The following is a 19,368-nucleotide window of genomic DNA, read 5'->3' as shown; positions in this document are numbered from 1 at the left end:
TAAAAACTCTATTAAATAAATAGAACAAGGTGGGATGATTCATTAATATGTGGGAAAGTTTTATTAACATACTTCCCTTAGACTGCAAAAGGCAAATACAGCAGTGGCTTTGTACTGTGGCTGATGATCTCGCTTTTCTAGGTTAACTGTGTATTAATGTGGGAGTTGAGTGGTTGAGGGTGGTCTCATATGATCTCTGGCAATTTCTATTCTTCCCTCAATGTTTTGTACAAAGTCAGTGAATATGTATATGCTACTATACTATTATACTTCAATGGGTAAATGTATTAAGTAGCGGATTCTGTGAGTCGCCGATATTCCCAAATGTTAATTGGATGTTGTTGTTTTTTCCACTTTGTGAAATACGTTTTGTATGTATAACATTGTATTTATCTTGTTGTCACATTTGTCTTCAATAAACAGATGTCATTTTTTTCATTCCACATTACAGGTAGATACTGAATGCCCAAGGCATCAGGCCAAAGATAATAATTTATATCATGGAGATCAGAGGACACTCCATATTTTTAGATGAGAGTAAACATGCCACACTGATTCCCAAGTATTGTTCATAACTGCCTATCATCTTATAACATGGTGAGACTGTTTGGAAATGTAAGTGTTTTGCTGCCCTCTAATGATTTTCAACCTCTATTATGTTTGTTTATCCACCCATCATATTTTGCCATTACAATAAATTGTTGCCCGTTTTGAATGTTGAGCCTTCTCATTAATTGTCCCCTACTATAAAATTCCATTGGTATGCATTATTGCTTTTGATGTCTCTTGGAGCTGTGCAAAATACAGAAATACAATACAGAAAGCACTGGGTGACTAGTGTAACTGTTCTTTCTCAGTTCTTAAGCTGGGTACACACCTATACAATTATTGTGCAAATCACATGATTCACAACCGCTTGGTCAGATGTTCCAAGAGTGTATACACTCCAACTATCATGTTTTATTGTACCAAAACACATCACATCTGTTGATTTAGTATTAAAACTTCTGAAATATCACAACCAACAATGGGACAATGTCTTTTTAGCCAATGGTTAACAGGGATTTAGTTCATAGATCGAAAGGCAAATTGTGTAGGTGTGTACACATGTTTTGGCAAACTCATGTTAACTTTAGGGTCCAAAAAACAACACTTCAAATAAAAGTGATTAGAACCAACAAAAAAAAATAAAATAAAAAAAAAATAGAACAGCATGGACATTCTTACTGCAAAGTGTTTTAACAAGGGGTATGTAATGAAATTGTAAGAGACTTTGCATCTGAAGTATGATTACATAGGTATGTACCTAGCTTTAAAAGAATTTAGACTGTAGGCTCCAATAAGGCAGGTAAAGATGTTAATGACAAATATTTTCAGTATTATGCACAACATAATAAGTGGCGCTATATAAATACATGATAATAATAATAACATAAGGCACACATAAGAGGTAGAAAATAAACGGTAAGAATATGTCGCTCAACCTAACATATCCTTATCCACCTATAAAATAGTCCCATAATCAAAAGCACATCCTTATTTACAGGTCGGTGTTTCCTACATGTCGCAAGTTTAGGTGTTGGCTTTTTAGTGTCTCTCTTAATGCTGTCGGGATTTTAGTTATCGACATTTCATACTCCACCCACTGGTTTTAAGGTTTGTGGAAAACAACCCAGGTTGCCTAGCACTTGGACTGGTTAAGGATTTGAGAATGGGGGCACACTGTCTGTTTTTATTTTAACCTTTAAATGTCACACCGTGTAACAGGACTGTTTTGTTTTTCGTTTTTTAAGAGGTGCCAATTTCATGTGTAAAGAATGCTAACATTCATCATCATCATCACCATTTACTTATATAGCGCCACTAATTCCGCAGTGCTGTACAGAGAACTCATTCACATCAGTCCCTGCCCTATTGGAGCTTACAGTCTAAAATCCCTAACACACACACACAGACAGACAGGGAGAGATGCACACACAGACACACACAGACAGAGAGAGAGAGACTAGGGTCAATTTGTTAGCAGCCAATTAACCTACCAGTATGTTTTTTGGAGTGTGGGAGGAAACCGGAGCACCCGGAGGAAACCCACGCAAACACGGGGAGAACATACAGATAAGGACATGGTTGGGAATTGAACTCATGACCCCAGTGCTGCAAGGCAGATGTGCTAACCACTACGCCACCGTGCTGGTATACATTACTCATCATGCACCTCAATGTACTTTTCTTTTTAACAGGCACCATTAAACTATAGGAGAAGACCCAAACAGGGGCAGGTGGCCTTAATTCAATGTGAAATTACACTTTTGCACAGTGTGTGCGTGCGTGTGTGTGTGTGTGTGTGTGTGTGTGTGTGTGTATATGTATATATATATATATATATATATATATATAAACATATATTTCTGACACCTTGTAACACTGACACTCCGCAGACATCAGTCGCAGACAGCTTTTTGCTTGAAATTAAACTTACTGTTGTTGTTTGCATCACAATAAACAGCATTCTGGTTTATATAAACAAGTCTCCTCCCTTTGGTCTAATTACCCAATTAGACCACCTGTGTTTGTGCAAGCTAGGAGTTTGACCGTGTAAGGTTTTAATTCCGTATGCAGTTTTCCCCTGCTCCAATGGGGCAGGGAATGATGTGAATGAGTTCTCTGTACAGTGCTGCAGAATCAGTGGCGCTATAAAAATAAATGATGATATGTGACAGGATGGACCGCCTATGTGTAAAGTAATATGCGAGTGACCTCTGTTTGCGACCATGTATATGTGTCAGTATTTCTTGTGCATGACACCTGACTTTATGACAAAATAATGTTTAAGGCTTGTCATAATCTGGCAAAGTCAGTGCTGGTACTGAAGTTACTTCATCTTAAAATTGGTTAAACATTTGGTTCTGCTCAGAGGAGAGTGTAAAATGCTTGTTATCATCCAGAAGTGCTAATGCAGGAGCACAGATAATAGCTCATAAAGTCTTAAGTCTTTTTCATTTATGTACAAACATTGAATTCCCATCAATGCATTACCATACCCATGATACAAAGAGGTATTTACAGTATATGACAATTATAGTACAGTAAATAAGGGCAGTAAATGTATTTACAACACTGATTGACTGAAAACTATTATGAGGATAAAAATAAAAAAACCTTTTGGTGTCTACCATAATTTGACATTACATTGCATTAATTTCTTTCAAACCATCTAATAAAAAATTTGGTTGAAAAACAAAGCAAAACAAAAACAAAACAAAACAAAACACTATTTCATATTCAACTATGTTAGTCCATTTCTCCTTTTCTCTTTAAAAACATACCTTTTGACCTTCTACGACATACAAAAAAAATCACCTAGTTCATGCATTTGCTATGCGAATAGCCCATAAAGTCTAATATCTCTTTCCAAAACACAGTAATCATTACTCAGCAGAGTTTCTACTTATGTTTGTTGTGGCTGTGGACCAAAACATATTGCAAACTTATATTCATTGGTTATGGGTAGGAACCAGTTTACAAGATGCTGAAGTGGGAAAACTAAGTAGTGTCCATTGTTCTCACCAGACTAGTCCAGACAGGCCATCTAGCAGGGGAGGTTCTATGGAAGGACAGCTCATCTTCACTCCCTCTCCAACCCCTCCCTAGTCCAGCACTGACCAATGGTTAAGAAAAATGGACCCAGGGATTTGCCTATGGAGGGGAAAATACTGTGGAAATTAGACCCTAGATATAAGGAGCCACTCCAGCTCCTGAAGCTAGTGGGGTAAGAGGCAGATGATGTGGTAAGACTGCCTGGCATTAATTTACTGTGTGTACAAAATAATCTAGTGGTTTTGTTATAATAAATGTATGGTGGTACTTTCTAACTGCATTTGCCTGAGTGACTATACGAATCCTAGAAGCTACTGGGTAGTCTTCCCTGGCATCGTGAGGCACCCGTGGGTGGCCTGTCAGCGTGAAGTGGGTAGCATTGGGCCAAAAAACCCAGTATCTTCACAAAAAGTAACTCACAATTTCCTCTAAACATAAGGTTACACAAGCAACAATATTTGGTCTCCACAATCCTTTCACTGTTAATATACAGAACCTTTGTTTTTCATTCTGAATATAAACTATGTATCCTTTCAAATGAAAAAATGAAATGGCTTTGGCAAAATTATTGACACCCTAGAATTAAAATTTGGTAGCACAGCCTTTGGTCAAAATAGCTGCAATCAACAGCTTCCTATAGCCATGGATGTGGATTCACTTCTCTCCTGACAGTTTTCAAACTGATCCAGTTCTCCCAGATTTGAAGGGTGTCTTCTCCCAACAGATGTTTTTAGATATCTCCACATGTGTTCTGTGCGATTTTGATTTATACTCATTGCTTGCCACCTTATAACAGTCCAGCGTCTTGTCTTTAACAATTCCTGGATGATTTATGATGTGTAAGCAAAATGTTTGTCAGCCCCTGCGCAGTAAAATCAAATGCAGCACAACCCCCTTAGTGCCATAAACAGTACAACATATAATCACAAAGGAATTTGATGGCGCTATTGATATCTACATATAGAAAAAAAGGTGAAAAACTTTATCTGGAAGGAACTGTCAGTAGAACTGTACCTTTTTCCAAAAAGGCTTATTCGGGACTTTCTTTGGACTTTTTTTTCTATATGTAGATATCAATAGCGCCATCAAATTCCTTTGTGATTTATGATGTGTGTTTGCGGTCATTATCCTACTGGAAGACTCATGACCTTTAACAGAGTCCCAGATTTCTGACATTGAGTTCAACATTGCACTCCAAAATGGCCTGGTCCAGATTCCATTATGCCATGTTTGTTCAAGATCCCCAATGCAAGTTGCAGCAGAGCAACCCCAAAACTACACTGAACCTCCTACTTATGTTATTGTAGAGAAATTGTTATTTTATTTTGCTTTCTGTAAAAATAATGATGATATGCTTTACAAAAAGGATGGTACTAATGTACATGTTGACTAAAACTCTACCTAATAACAATTGTAAATTGCTAACTGTTAAGTCTCAGTCAAAATACTTCAACAAAAAAATTTCAAAGCAGCCATGTCCATGGTTGTCAAACATCACTGCTGGAAATATTCAAAAAGTAGAGAAGGACAAAAACTAGAGTGCCCATTCTAAATGCACTCTTAAAAAACATAATAGCTTTGGAAATGAGGATTTTCAAGCTTATTGAATGTTCATTATTTTGGGAATTGATGACTTGTGGAGACCTGAGATGGCAAGTAACTAACAGCTAATTTGTTTCAAACAAACCTGGACAATTTTTACACACTGAAACAAAAAAATACCACTAATTTATTTTTATTTCCACTACATTTGCATCCAAAATGTGTAGAGATTGGCGTTTACCTACTCATTTGATAGGAATGTCCTAAAGTTCTCAATTCCGATATGTAGTTTGTCACTACATTTTGTGTCTAATTATATTATTAGATTTTTACTTGTAGAGTTGTCTTTAATTTCCCATTTTTACTTTATGTTGTTATGATTCCTAGTGCACTCAGGAAGCAGCAACAGAAGTATAATAAAGCAAATGTCTTTTATTCAGGCTGAATAGCACAGTAAAGAGGCTCAGAGCAGACAGCACTATGAGAAGCCCCAGAGCAGACAGCACTGTGAGAAGCCTCAGAGCAGACAGCACTGTGAGAAGCCTCAGAGCAGACAGCACTGTGAGAAGCCTCAGAGCAGACAGCAGCAAGTGGTAACTCGGGCTGAACCGCATAGAGTGGCAACTCGGGCTGAACCGCATAGAGTGGCAACTTGGGCTGAACCACATAGACTGGCAACTCGGGTTGAACCGTATAGACTGGCAACTCCGGCAGAACTGTATAGACTGGCAACTTGGGCTGAACCGAATACACTGGCAACTCAGGCTGAACCGCACACAGTGGCAACTTGGGCTGAATCGCATGGACTGGCAATGTCTCTGGAGCAGACTGGAGGGACAGGGCCCTCTCTAGAGCAGACTGGAGGGACAGTGCCCTCTCTGGAGCAGACTGGAGGGACAGGGCCCTCTCTGGGGCAGACTGGAGGGACAGGGCCCTCTCTGCAGCAGACTGGAGTGACAGGGCCCTCTCTGGAACAGGCTGTAATGGCAGCACCCCTTCTGGAACAGGCTGTAAGGGCAGCGCCCCTTCTGGAACAGGCTGTAAGGGCAGCGTCCCTTCTGGAGCAGGCTGTCAGGGCATCGTCCCATCTGGAGCAGACTTTAAGGGCACCTCGGAACTGGAGGCAGAAGCTGGCACCTCGGAACTGGAGGCAGGAGCTGGCACCTCGAACAGGAAGCAATGGCAGGAGACTCAGTGCTGGAATCAATGGCAGGAGACTCAGCGCTGGAGCAAAGGCAGGAGACTCAGCGCTGGAGGCAGAAACTGGCACCTCAGGACTGGAGGCCGGAACTGGCGGATTAGGCTCCATCCCAGGGAGCAGATCAGGTTGTAGTAAAGCAACTGGAGGTGACATGCATAACAATCCAGGGTCTGGAGAGGAGCACACCGAAGTCTGCTCGATAGGATGTTGTGGTCTGCGGAGTGGACAGTCTTGTAAGTAATGTTCGCCACTGGCGCAGTAGAGGCATAGTTTTCCAATCCTTCTGCGCCATTGCTCCTCCTCGCTCAGATGTGGACGCAGGTAGTTTGCCCGTTTAGAATCCCTGATAATAGAGACCACTGGCAATACCGTGGATGCAGTACCTTTAATGTCAGAAAAAGTTCTGGGAGGATAATCTGCATGCTTTTTTTAGAGGAGTTTGTTGCTCTAGAATCGATATTTGTGTTGAAACTGCTCACCACAGTAGCAAGAAAGGTTTTAAGCAGTTCCTGAAGTAAGGTAGACACCTGTATTATTTTGTAACGGAGCTGAATAATGTCCATTTGCAGCATTTGTAATTGTGAATTTACCGACGTGTCTTAACAGCCAAACACAGACTTCAATGCAAAAACACTAGGAATCCCAGGACTATAGCAGAGGATATACAATCAGCAGGCCCAGATTGTATGACAGTTCATCATGTTATGATTCCTAGTGCACCCAGGAAGCAACAACAGAAGTATAATAAAGCAAATGTCTTTTATTCAGGCTGAATAGCACAGTAAAGAGGCTCAGAGCAGACAGCACTATGAGAAGCCCCAGAGCAGACAGCACTGTGAGAAGCCTCAGAGCAGACAGCACTGTGAGAAGCCTCAGAGCAGACAGCACTGTGAGAAGCCTCAGAGCAGACAGCAGCAAGTGGTAACTCGGGCTGAACCGCATAGAGTGGCAACTCGGGCTGAACCGCATAGAGTGGCAACTTGGGCTGAACCACATAGACTGGCAACTCGGGTTGAACCGTATAGACTGGCAACTCCGGCAGAACTGTATAGACTGGCAACTTGGGCTGAACCGAATACACTGGCAACTCAGGCTGAACCGCACACAGTGGCAACTTGGGCTGAATCGCATGGACTGGCAATGTCTCTGGAGCAGACTGGAGGGACAGGGCCCTCTCTAGAGCAGACTGGAGGGACAGGGCCCTCTCTGGAGCAGACTGGAGGGACAGGGCCCTCTCTGGGGCAGACTGGAGGGACAGGGCCCTCTCTGCAGCAGACTGGAGTGACAGGGCCCTCTCTGGAACAGGCTGTAATGGCAGCACCCCTTCTGGAACAGGCTGTAAGGGCAGCGCCCCTTCTGGAACAGGCTGTAAGGGCAGCGTCCCTTCTGGAGCAGGCTGTCAGGGCATCGTCCCATCTGGAGCAGACTTTAAGGGCACCTCGGAACTGGAGGCAGAAGCTGGCACCTCGGAACTGGAGGCAGGAGCTGGCACCTCGAACAGGAAGCAATGGCAGGAGACTCAGTGCTGGAATCAATGGCAGGAGACTCAGCGCTGGAGCAAAGGCAGGAGACTCAGCGCTGGAGGCAGAAACTGGCACCTCAGGACTGGAGGCCGGAACTGGCGGATTAGGCTCCATCCCAGGGAGCAGATCAGGTTGTAGTAAAGCAACTGGAGGTGACATGCATAACAATCCAGGGTCTGGAGAGGAGCACACCGAAGTCTGCTCGATAGGATGTTGTGGTCTGCGGAGTGGACAGTCTTGTAAGTAATGTTCGCCACTGGCGCAGTAGAGGCATAGTTTTCCAATCCTTCTGCGCCATTGCTCCTCCTCGCTCAGATGTGGACGCAGGTAGTTTGCCCGTTTAGAATCCCTGATAATAGAGACCACTGGCAATACCGTGGATGCAGTACCTTTAATGTCAGAAAAAGTTCTGGGAGGATAATCTGCATGCTTTTTTTAGAGGAGTTTGTTGCTCTAGAATCGATATTTGTGTTGAAACTGCTCACCACAGTAGCAAGAAAGGTTTTAAGCAGTTCCTGAAGTAAGGTAGACACCTGTATTATTTTGTAACGGAGCTGAATAATGTCCATTTGCAGCATTTGTAATTGTGAATTTACCGACGTGTCTTAACAGCCAAACACAGACTTCAATGCAAAAACACTAGGAATCCCAGGACTATAGCAGAGGATATACAATCAGCAGGCCCAGATTGTATGACAGTTCATCATGTTATGATTCCTAGTGCACCCAGGAAGCAACAACAGAAGTATAATAAAGCAAATGTCTTATTCAGGCAAAATACATAAACAAGGATTCAGTATGTGGGATATGCAGATTTCCAGGTTGCAGTATAAACAGATATAACTCAAATCCACAGATATGAACAGGTGAGATCAATGGCAGAAAAAGTCCACAGATCAAAAGGTTCCAATTAATGACTGATACAAATAAATAGCAGGGACAAGAATTATGAGTTACCCTAGTCCAGAAGGCACAAGGCTGTCCAGGGAAGCAAACTGAGTCCAGTGATCAAGCAGAGATCAGATTAAGCAGAATTTCAATAGCCGGGCAGAGGTAAGGGTCACAAGCGAAATAGCATAGTCCAGTAATCAAGCCGTGGTAGGGGCAACAGGCAAACAAGCAGGGTCCAGGAATCAGGCAGAGGGTCACAACGGGAGATTAACAGCAAAAGCACAAACACTGGAACAGGGAGGAGCCAGCAGCAGCCAGGGATTAAAGATGAACTGCACAGAGCACAGCATGAGGCAGGTATTTCAAGCTTTGGGACAGGTGCAGTTCTAATCAGGCATCAGGCAAGGGGATTAATTCCTACGGACAAGGTCAAAAGTTCAGGAACAAAACAGCAACATTTTGGATTTGAAGTACTGCTGCTACATACAAGGAATAGGCAGAGTCGTAACATATGTGTTGCATTTATTGTATATGGTATAAGTTATTTTTTGAGAATTTTCTTTTTAATTAAGGTAAGCTGAGCCAAGTCAAAAGTACACTTCTCTCTCCACATACTACATGATCTCTCAACCATTTCTAACACTGTTGACCAATCTATTTTTCTTGACATTCTTCACTTCTTTGATTTCCATGACACTGAGCTCTCCTGGTTCAGCTCCTATTTCCTAGGTCACTTCCTCTGTGCTTCTACTTAAGATTATCGCTCCCTACTCTCCATATCTCTATTGGGGTTCCCCAAGGCTCTGTTCTTGGCCTTCTACTTTTTTTATCTACATTTCCTCTCTCAGCGAACTCATCTAATCCAATACCACCTATATACTGAAAATACCCAATCTACCTTTCCTTCACAACTTCTCACCCTCTTTCTCATCCCGCATGTCCAACTGCCTCTTCTCCTTTATGGCAAAACTGTTACTGAAGCTTAACATGTTAAAGTATGAGCTTATCTTTTTACCCTTGCTAATGTCACCACACTTCCCTGTATCTCCATGAGGGTCAGCATCCCTCATTCCCTGTACTTCACGTACACTGCCTCTGTGTCATCATTGACTCTACCCTTAGCTTTACCCCTCACTTCTAATCCCTCTCACAGTCATTCCATCTCATATTTCACAACATTGCAAAAAATACTCCCCTTCCTCACTCAATAATATCCACACCCATAATTTCCTGCTTTAACTACTGTAACCTACTCCTCACTGGCCTTCCAAACACCAATCTTTCCCCCTAAATGCATGTAATTGTGGATTGGGCACGACTGAATTCAACAAGGAGCGGATTTGAAGATTTGTTGCTTGATGAATTCAGTAGTAAAGTCACTTTCGTGATGTAAAAACTTGTGTGCTTACCACTAAATTTTTCTTTGCTACTCCAGCTAATCTATGGCTACATGTATGTTTGTATTGCAGATTGACAGTGGAACAAATATAAATCTAAAGAAAAATACTTCAGTAACCCTAGTGCTGCCAACCTAGGCTGGTACTAGAAACATTGAGGGACAAAAACCGTGTTGTCCACCAGATGTTACCTTTACTAGCACTAGGTTTTGTCTGTATGGTAAAACAGTATATCAGGGCAACCCGCAGCATGGGGACTAAATGCGGGCCCGAAAAACAAAAAGCTATTTGGTTATTTTATTTTGGACACCTGTGGTTTGTGTTTGCCATTAAAAAAAAGAGCAAAAAAAGTCACCTTGTGTTTTTGACAATTTGCTTTAAGCAATACATTTGAAACAAAGGCAAAAATTTTACTTTAAACTTTACATGCAAAGTATGATGAACTAACATATTTTTTATAGCTGGAAATCTGAGATTTTTAAGCTTAAAATTTTAAAAATGTATGAAAAAACAAGTACACTTTTTTTTTTTTTTTTAAAGTATTCAGTGTTTTTAAAATTAAAAAACTAGACAACTACCTCTTTGGAAAATAACAATCCTATAAACCTCAGCAAACAGTGGTAAAAACAATCATTTTAACTAAATGGCCATAGTGATCTCCTACTTGTAAGTAGGTGTATACAGGTGAATATTTCAATCTCCCATTAGATGGTTGTCAATGCTGTGTATGGTCATGCCTATTATTTAAACCAGTCTCTGAGCAGGTGCAGATTTTCTGTCTGAAAATCAGCAAACTTCTGCTCGCATCGGCATTTGAATCGGACATATCTGCGGGGTAATGCCTCTACTGTATATTGTCTACGTACTTCCACCACTTCCCCACCACATTCCCGCCCCAAGACCATAGGCTGTTGTAAGATGAACTGAGCGTGGCTGCTTTCTTTGGCGTATTCTTGGAATGCAAGTATTTTTGTTTGCTCAAAAATCGCCATTTATGTTTCATGATGAATCAGGACATTAATGACCTGTTAAGGTCTCTTTAATTTAATTAAGAGATTAGAGCATCTAGGACAAGTTTCCAAGGTTTTTGCTTTTTTTCACAAATTTTAATAATTTAAGCAGTCTCTAAAGTAAGCAAAAAAAAGTTTGTTTACATAGTGCCAAGGTGTGGTGGTTATACAAAATAATGCATTCTATATGTCAGTGGAGTGCTTAACTAATAAATTGAATACACTAAACTATTGTTATGCTATAATAGAAATTTGTGTCTTTTTTCAATGATGTATAAATAACAACAAAACAAGCCATAATTTCCTTTAATGAGCAGTTTCTCTTTAGAATGAATTATTAACTTGTTGTAAAAATACAAGCTGTTAAGTACGGTAGACATTCAAAAGGATAAAAGGACAGATAAACTATTAATGTAATGTGTCTTCAACATTTGACATCCCACTTAGCATGGTCATTATCTACTACATTTTGCATGGTGTATTCTTCATGCTCCCACGATATTGCAAGGATGCCATATGGCCAGGCATGTTTTTCTTCAAATTATTTTTGCATAAACAGCTGGTGAGATGTTTTGACTGTAGCAGTGCACATATTTTTTTAAGAAGGTTGAAAGAATGATGTAACTAATAAAAATATATCATAGTTTTAATGTAACAAGTTATGGGAATGCTTAATTCTCAATCACTTGCTATCATACTCATATGCATAAACATTTTTGTGAATACCAGGGAACTAAGTACAGTATATTACTAAAATATGATTTAAAACAGTACACAGAACAAAGGGAGATGGTTTATGCCTAGCGAATATCCCAGCTGTGTCCTTTCACCATAGCAATTTATCCATTTTACACTGAATTTCAAAAACTCTACTCTCAAATTGACTTGCTTGAAAATGTACAGTAAGTTTTGTAAGGTTTTCTTTCTAGATTACAAAGATGGTACCCCCATGCATAAAATATGCTTTCACCAAATGGTAATTCAATTTCAAGAAATCTTTGTAGGAGCTCCTCCACTACCACCAATTGCTCTGTAGTAGTAAGGCTTTAATCTGCTCACATAGTTTGACCTATTTATCGTTGAAATTGAATAACATGGTTAGCATGGTCAGGGCAAGAAAGGCTGGGAAGGTGAGCATCCTAGCCTCATTCCCATCTACCCACAGATATATAATCAGATAAATAATGCAGATATGCAGACAATGTAGCACAGTGGTCGCAGTGCCCACAATTTAGAAACTTGGTACCTTAGTCAATACAGCAGTGGAGTTATAGTGGTGAGGGGATATTAGCACTTAGCAGTCCCTGCTACTCCCAATGACCTCTTGGCTCCTATCATTATAAACTTGAATGAATACTTTGAACATGTTGTGGTGCTTGTAATTTTTAAACACCTTTTATATTTTAAAATGCACACAGTGGTCCCAAGGTATGTTAAGATAATATGTTATGAAGAGTGTATTAAATACAGTGCTGGAATATGATGGGACATTGGAATTGTTTTATCATGAAGAAAGCTCACTGTAGTGCTCCAATATAATGTTCAAGCAAATACACCTGATGAAGTCTGCATGTTTTCAAATAAACATTTTTTGTTGTTTATTAATAAATACAATATGAATGCATGTTGCATTTTCAAAAAAAAAAGCATGAAACTTGAGCGCAATTCCAACCATATTTAAATCAAACTGGAACTCAAGATGCATCTTTATTTGAATCTGGGAGTATATATACTCTGCCTAAACAGTACTTGCCTTATGTATACAAACAGAACAGATTACAGTATACACACAAGCGTATGTGCAATTTAAGGTCATATCAGAACGCATACAAAAAATATTATATTATTAAAATATTAAGAGGATGATCATTAATATAAATATGGATTTTTAAAGTTTATTTACAGTCTATCTTACATGCATAAACATGTTCTCTGCTAGCTAGTAGCACTCATATGTGTAGTTTTAAGAATAAAGACTATATAGTGTCAGTCATCGCAACTAGTAGGCCCTTCACCTGCCCTATAGCTGGTGCAAATGTTAGGGCTGAAACCAAGCGTACTTACGAGAAACATTCTCGCCATGATTGACAGTATTAACAGCCAGTCGGCAATGGTTTAGACTTTAACTCTGCCCGTCAGGCTTTCTATTGGTCAGAAATCATCACAACTTAATTCAATAGAGGGTACAAGGTTATGTTGATATTATTCGGAATGGCAAAATGAAATCAAATATACTTCTGTAAATGTGTACAATCTTGAAATAAAAGGCTGTTGGTAATTTGGGTATAAATCCCATAAAATATATATATTTATCTATCAACTTGCACTTTAATATATTGGCTAGTTTAAACTCGCCTGAGAAAATTGCTGAAAATGCCAAATTGCAGCTTGATACATTTACCCCCTTGTATCTTTGTGTGTTAGGCAAAACCTGTAAGCTCCATTGGGACAGGGGCTGATTTGAATAGCACATATTCTCTTTACAACACTGTGGAATTGGTGCCACTATATAAATAACTTATAGGGAACTGTGTTTTTATATGCGCAAGTGTATAAATGTAATAAAAGTGTACAAAGTACAAATGTGGTATATGAAATGAAAATAGTCTCAGTGTTCCCTTGCTCTCCTGACTTGTTTAAGATGTGATTAAGACCCCAACATGCAGTATTTTAAAGATAAATGTAAAAGCTGTAATGTTTTAAAGAGCTAACACAAATGTGGCAACTGGCAGAACAGTGAAGTGACTTCTTATTGACATTCTCATCTGGGACTGCTATCCAGCAAATGGTTTTGAAAAGTGTCTGCGCATAGGCCTGTTCCAAAAGTTGTAATGGACTTCATTATCATCATCATCACCATCAACATTTATTTATATAGCTCCAGCAAATTCCATAGCACTTTACAATTGGGAACACATTTTAATAAAACAATACTGGGTAAGACAAACAGACAGAGAGGTAAGAGGGCTCTGCTCCCAAGCTTACAATCTATGGGACAAGGGGAGTTTGAAACACAAAGGCATGTGCTGCATCATATTGCATATTGGACCAGCTAGAATGAAAAGGTAAAAAGTATTGAGTGGGCTGTGTGATCAGTCACACAGCAATGTTGGTCAGAGGGCTATTGTCTTGTGTTAGCTGTGTAGAGGGTGGTAATAGGGTAACCTAGGGAGATTAAGATGCAGGTTGAGGAATATCATAAGCTTGTCTGAAGAGGTGGGTTTTCAGACAATGCTTGAAGGTCTGAAGACTAGAGGAAAGTCTTACTGTGTGAGGGAGGGAATTCCACTAAGTGGGTGCAGTCTGAAAAAAGACCTGTAACTGGGAATGGGAGGATGTGATGATAGTGGAAGAGAGAAGCAGATCTTGTGCAGAACGGAGGTGTCGAGTTGGGAGATATTTTGAGACAAGTGAGGAGATGTATATTGGTGCAATTTTGTTTACAGCCTTGTATGTTAGTAGAAGAATTTTATATTGGATTTGTTAACAAATATGTAAATATGAAAGCATATTGTTGTAATGAGTTTAAGGCACACAATTTACATTTTTTTATTGCTATAACAGCTTAGTAAATATAAGAACACATAAAATATTCCTTTGAAAAGTTACAATTCACATTTTTATAATTGTATATCTAAGGGGTAATATACATTTTTACTTAGCACCTCTAATTTACTCAGGGCATAGATTAGTGTCAACTTATAACATAACTTTAGCAATTCTTTGCATTTCACAAGGATTTTTGATGTCACTTTGTTCTTACTTCCATATTAAATTATGTACTATTATGTTTATTTGTTGTCATAGACCTATAATCACAACCGGACTGTGAATTGATTAAATAAAATAACTCCATCATCCCTATATTAATTACAATTATATTCCTTTATATCAGTCACTTTCTTTTGCTGACTTGACAAAGAAATACCTTTCATAAAAAGGTTTGTGGAGGATTGTGTAAAAGACTTCATCATAACTGAATGGAAATACATAGCATCGCTAATTATTACAAAATAAAATATTTATAGTAAATTATCATATTTGTCAAGCCATTTGAAGACTTTAGGGTAATCATATTTCTCTGACTAACAGAGCATTTTTATGTACCTACATTTCAGTAAATCTGTTATTCAGACTTAAATAAAAAAGGATCTAAGATATGATGAATATATTTAAGCATTTAATGCTATGTATTTGCATTTATATAATCAAAAATGCCAAAACTGAATCTAGGGGGAATTTCTAAAAAAAACAGTTGAGCTACGAGTGTAGATTGTGAATATTTTAAGATTTTTTTTTTCCCTCTAAGTGATTTTTAAAAGATATGTTTTAGGATTTGAATCTGTATTGCATCATCACTATTCCACTGCTCACTAATTAACACTCGTTAACTCTTTTCCCATCTTAAATGCTTAAATGTAGTATCCCCAAACTGTCATCAGAAAATAAAATCTCACACATCCCTCAATCATCTTTTTCGAGGGAAGGAGGCGGGGGACGTAAATTGCTTGCCAATATGGCCAGATCCTCCTCTTGAGAGCTCAGGGATAATTTACCAATCAGAACCAATCCTCCTCTATATCCCTCCGCAACACTGAGAATTTTTTGCCCGGTAAGAGAGGAGTGTGTTCTGGTTCTGTGGAACTCTCTGTTGTGTGGATTATCCACTGGAGCGCTGTGACTGGTCACCATCACTGCGGCCTGCATGTCCCCTGTCCGGTGATGGCCTGAAACATGCTCTAGCATTGCATCCTGCACAGTTATTCCCTCACTGGCCCTCAGTTCTCTCTGCAGCAAGGTGCTCATTGCTTCTGAGTGGCGGGACCAGGGACCCTAAGATACTGATGTGGCCTCCTGGTAACACTGGAGCTTCACTTTGCATATTCAGTTTAGGGATCCACGATTGATCTCTACAAAAGACAACACATTTATTGTGTATGCCTGGGACATCTAAATAACCATATATATATATTACCAAGTTGCCACCTACTACATCACAATGAATGTGAAGGGATCTTTACCCTTATTGGACCATTACTTTTATTGTTTTGAATACTTACCAGAACACAGATCTGTTATTTTTGCTTAATGCCCATGTCGTATTGGAACTGGCTAGTGGTATTGCACATTGTGCTCCCACTACATATATACAAAGCATTTTACTGACACCATTTTCTCTCCCATAGTGATTAAGACTCCTGAGCATTGCCAGTTTACAATTACCAACGTTCAATGAAAAATCAAAACATTTCACTGCTCTCTTAATTTTTCTTACTGGTCTTTCACCTTTGCCTAAATACTGTGGCAGCGAGTTTGTCATTTCTCTTTCATGTAATTTTGCCAACAATTATTAATAGGGACCAGAGGGGTTTTGACTGGGGAGGACAATCAGTCACTAATGTATGATAACTTTTACCTATAATTTGTTCTCTGGAGCTGTCGGGGATGGATGATCCCAATCTCGTATTATCATTTGATGTTGAAAAGGCTTTTGATCTCATGGGATCACTTGTATAGGACCTTTTTCGGCAGAAACACTGTCAGTAAAAATTACATTTTTCCTAAACTCTCTTACTCCCTAAAATGCTACCCATTGGTTTAACTAAACCAGATATTTTCAAATGTACATCACTGTTTTTTTGCTTTTTGTGGAAAAACAAGTAACCTCAGATTGCCAGAAATATACTTAGGGATATAAATAAAACAAAATTTCCCTCGGCACAAGTGTTGTTGTGTCTGAGATTCCGATTTCAGAATCACTAATATAGTATAAAATATGAATGTTTATTTACAAAAAGTAAAATATAATGATCTGGTCAGAACAAATACAAAATAATCATACCTTAAATAGTCATGTAAGGTTATTTGTGGCTATGACAATATGATAATAGTGTGCATATCACATACCCAAATCTTGGAAAACTGCTCAAATGTCATCCCTCCTAGGACTCAAGTGACAGTTTTTGGATATTCTGTCATGAGATAAGATCTCAATAACACAAATAGGTGTATTTATATAGAGTCCAAATCCGACTGTAATTGTAAACATCCGGTATTGAAATATAAAGAGGTAATTTTGTAGAATGTACTAAATAAATGACCCACAGCTTAATAAATATACTATTTAGTCTTTGTAAAAGTCAGGGTGGTATAGTTTTGCCTGATATTAGATCCTCCACGAGAGCAGCTCTATTCCGATACATTTCAGATTGGCTTTTAAACCAAGAACATCTGAAAAAATAAGGCTTTAGAAAATTAGTTATTTTCTCCTTATGCCTATGCCTCATAGTTACATATTTCAGAATCACTTAAACCAGAGCAATTCCACCAACGCATTTTATTTAGAGACATTTACATGGCCTGGGTATCTATCAACAAAAAACATAATATACTCTATACACACTCAGATATAGGGAAATTCAGCTTTCTCTTCTAGCCTGGAGAATACTTCATTCTTGACCTGATAAAAAAAAAGGTATTTTTGCTATCAAAGATGTTTGTGATCCCACGGGCAATTTATACATCTTTCAACTATTAAACAATTAAAGGACAGAGCAGACATCCCTAATTCCCAGGTTTTTATTTACTTACAACAGTATTATTACATTTCCTCATTGTTTAAAGCTTGTACTACTATATGACCCTCAGATGTTCTGGAATCCCTCATCAATTTCATAAAAATAAATACATACAGGAAAAGTTACCTCTATGTTTATCTCACGCAGGATGACTTGTTGGTTACTTGGGTAAAACCACAGGAAGCATGGCGTGGGGATATCTTAGACTTAACTGGATGAGAATCACTGGTAACTCACTTTCAGTCTATGTGGAAATCCCTCACCTCATCTAGGTTACAGAAACTTCATCTTAGGTTGCTAAATAAAGCATATATATTTGAGCCCATTGAATGAGACTGCTCACACCAACATTTTAAGATTATTTGAGTCTACTGAATGATTTTTGTATGGCAGCTTTTATGAATAGACCTTCACCTTGCTCAATGACTCATGTTAATCTTTATTATTCTACTATTCTCCACTAGAACCCTACACTCACATTTGCGATTCCGGTACTCTTCCCCCCACTCAACCCTTTTTGTTTGTTTACCACTGTGTATTCCACCTAGTTCAACACGCTTCTGAAATATATTCTGATACTCCTTAATATGTGGATGCTTAATCGCCGACTATTGTTTGTTCTTACTTCTTGTTTTTATATAAAAAAATAAAAATTTATTTATTGTTTTTTAACTAGGTTTCTTTGATTTGATTTTCAAATACTTAGTTTATAAATTGTCTCTGATGGAATTTTCGACTTGCTGTATGTGCTTTTCTTGATTTTGCTTCTGGTTTTTTTCTGCATTATAGTAAAAAAAAAAAAAAAATAATAGAAAAAATATCATCTTTTTTTTTTAACTCTCTTTCCTTTTTCTATTAGCTGGTTTTATATTACCAAATCCATGTCCCCGGACATCTCCCATAGATATTCTGATTCAGAGCACCATATTGGCCACGGCACAATCTTGGCCTCAACACTATAGTGGACTCCACTGTGCTTATTGTCACATTTGCTCCTATTGTCTCTTGTTGCCTCTCCCTTTATAATACAAGCTCTCACAGGCATGATCCCCTAGCCTATGCCTCCTGTCTGTCCATTCCCCACCTTACTTGCTTGTCCCTGTCATGACTTAAACTGTAATGTTTCTGTACGCCAAGCAATCTACATTTATTATTCCATATGCATTATTCTTTTGCATGTATTCTGATAATTTGTAGCTATTTGTTTATAGTGGGCCTGATTCATTAAGAATTGCAAAGTAAATGCAAATTGAGTTTTAAAAACACTGATGGAAATTGCAAATGGGTGCGCTCGTATTCAACAAGAAGAGGATCTCAAAAAATGTTTCTAGTTGAATACAGGTGTAAATACACTCTGCCTATACAGCACTTGTTGTATGCGGACAGACCCAACTTATTGTACTATACATATATATATATATATATATATATATATATATATATAAAGCCCCATCAGAAAACACAAATTAAAAAAAAAAAGAAAAATATTAACATCTATTAATAACATAATCATTAATGAAAAACATAAGAAAAATTGTTTTTTTTACATGAAATACATTTATCAAGATGTTATTAATGTCTACTGCACATAAAATGCATTTTTTGCAACACATGTTCTAGCAGTGGTGC

The sequence above is a fragment of the Mixophyes fleayi genome, chromosome 2 (assembly GCF_038048845.1).
Source record: "Mixophyes fleayi isolate aMixFle1 chromosome 2, aMixFle1.hap1, whole genome shotgun sequence".
NCBI lineage: Eukaryota > Metazoa > Chordata > Amphibia > Anura > Limnodynastidae > Mixophyes > Mixophyes fleayi.
Note: the sequence above shows the minus strand (reverse complement) of the source record.